Raw genomic sequence first — 2,500 nt, 5'->3', positions numbered from 1 at the left:
AGTTCACTCTTTTCCAGCGTCATCCCCCCAAGTTGCCTTGTTCGCAGTTCGGTCTAGTTCACTCTTTTCCAGCATCATCCCCCCAAGTTGCCTTGTTCGCAGTTTGGCCTAGTTCACTCTTTTCCAGTGTCATCCCCCCAAGTTGCCTTGTTCGCAGTTTGGCCTAGTTCACTCTTTTCCAGTGTCATCCCCCCAAGTTGTCGTTGCCAACAACCCAAGAGTCCATAGTATTCGGAGTTCTAGCGGGGCCTCCCCTTGCTTCCAACAACCCAAGAGTCCATAGTATTCGGAGTTCTAGCGGGGCCTCCCCTTGCTTCCAACAACCCAAGAGTCCGTAGTATTCGGAGTTCTAGCGGGACCTCCCCTTGCTTCCAACAACCCAAGAGTCCATAGTATTCGGAGTTCTAGCGGGGCCTCCCCTTGCTTCCAACAACCCAAGAGTCCGTAGTATTCGGAGTTCTAGCGGGGCCTCCCGTTGCTTCCAACAACCCAAGAGTCCATAGTATTCGGAGTTCTCGCGTGGCCTCCCATTGATTCAAACAACCCAAAAGTCCATCTTCTTCGCAGTTCAACATCGCCTCCCTCGTTTCCAACAGGCCCAAAGGTCGTCTTCTTCGCAGATCCACGAAGAGCTCATCACGATTTGCCACATTCCATTTCCCACGGGTTGTCAACAACACTTTCTCACACTTCCCGCAATCGAGTACGTGCATGACATGCCAAAGCACATCTTATTTGCCTTCCATCGCACTCAAGACGACGGGTTGTGGAAGAACGATATTGTTCACAACAAGTTCAAGGACAACGTCTCAATCAAGGGACACAACCGAATTATGTTGACTGGGTCGCTAAAGTAAACCCGAGTTCATATAATGCACCGCATCCAAAAGAACTAGCCACAACACGTGCATCACTGAGATGTTTCACTAGATGGAACACGTGCGTGACATTAGGATCCTCCAACACCTCTTCGTGATGGAAAGATAGAATTCGAAGCAACCACAGAAGTACCGTCTAGTGGGTAGGCAACACAGGGACTGATCAACCAATATCACCCAAGGCAACGGGTGAAAATGGAAGAGATGCATGCTTGACCGTTCGATACGCAAGGCATGGAGCCAGCCAGCAAGTGCATCTCGATTACAACTCACACACCCTCACGTTCGCAAGACACCACACCACAAGACGGTCCACCCCCCACCTACCATGGGCAAGCAAGCAAATGGAAACATCAAGTGACGCAGGGTCAAGCATCGCTAGGCATGAAAATAACTTTCCACAATATCCGAGGGACTAGCTGCCGAGCTAACCAACGATCAGTGACGACCGTGTGTTGGTATTAATAAAGCTCAACAACTATGAAGAGGCTAGTTGTGCCATGATAAACATGCTAACGCACGCACCACGTGAGGGGGGAGGCCTCATCAAGCTCCCTTTAAAACCTGCCAGTGTGGAGCTGGCCGGCTCAAGGAGCACTCCCCCCCTATAAGAGGTTAATATGCAAAAGGCAAAATTGTACAAGTAGATACACTTTTTTTGAGCAGACATAAGTCCATATCTCGGGCTATACTTCGAATTTTGATGCGATTTTTTGCAGTAATTCGTAGAATAATGGTATCTCCTTGCTCACCAAATTTCATAATTTTTCTCGAAGGGGAACTATTTTTTTTATTTTTTTTACTTACCGGGTATGTGTAAAATCGGGAAAAATAGAAAAGCACATGTAGACTTCGAATTTCGACCTCATTTTTTCCAGTCCACCACTAAACAATATCAGGAACCTCCCCACAAAATTTCATTCAGTTTGGCCAAGGTCTTAAATTTGACAAATTTTGGCACCAACCTATCTAGTCGCGGTGCACCGACCAACTTGGCCAAGTGCAAAATGCATCCAATTCAAAACTTTTGTGCACCAACACTTTTACAGTACTCATTTGGGGGCATTTGGAGGCCTTTCCAACCCTCACATCTCAAAAACCACGAATTTCATTTTTTCACAAATCTCCCCACCAAGCCATCTAGCTATGCCGTGGTGCACCGCCAACCTTGGCCATGTGCAAAACCCTCCGAACTCAAAACTTTCGTGCACCAAGAATTTCATGGTATTCATTTGGGGGCATTTGGAGGCCATTCCAACCCTCACATCTCAAAAACCACGAATTTCATTTTTTCACAAATCTCCCCACCAAGCCATCTAGCTATGCCGTGGTGCACCGCCAACCTTGGCCATGTGCAAAACCCTCCGAACTCAAAACTTTCGTGCACCAAGAATTTCATGGTATTCATTTGGGGGCATTTGGAGGCCATTCCAACCCTCACATCTCAAAAACCACGAATTTCATTTTTTCACAAAACTCCCCACCAAGCCATTTAGCTATGCCGCGGTGCACCGCCAACCTTGGCCATGTGCAAAACCCTCCGAACTCAAAACTTTCGTGCACCAAGAATTTCATGGTATTCATTTGGGGACATTTGGAGGCCATTCCAACCCTCACATCTC

Source organism: Vigna unguiculata, unplaced genomic scaffold (assembly GCF_037176805.1).
Source record: "Vigna unguiculata cultivar grain cowpea cultivar isolate G323 ecotype 2 unplaced genomic scaffold, ASM3717680v1 ptg000030l, whole genome shotgun sequence".
Taxonomy (NCBI): domain Eukaryota; kingdom Viridiplantae; phylum Streptophyta; class Magnoliopsida; order Fabales; family Fabaceae; genus Vigna; species Vigna unguiculata.
Note: the sequence above shows the minus strand (reverse complement) of the source record.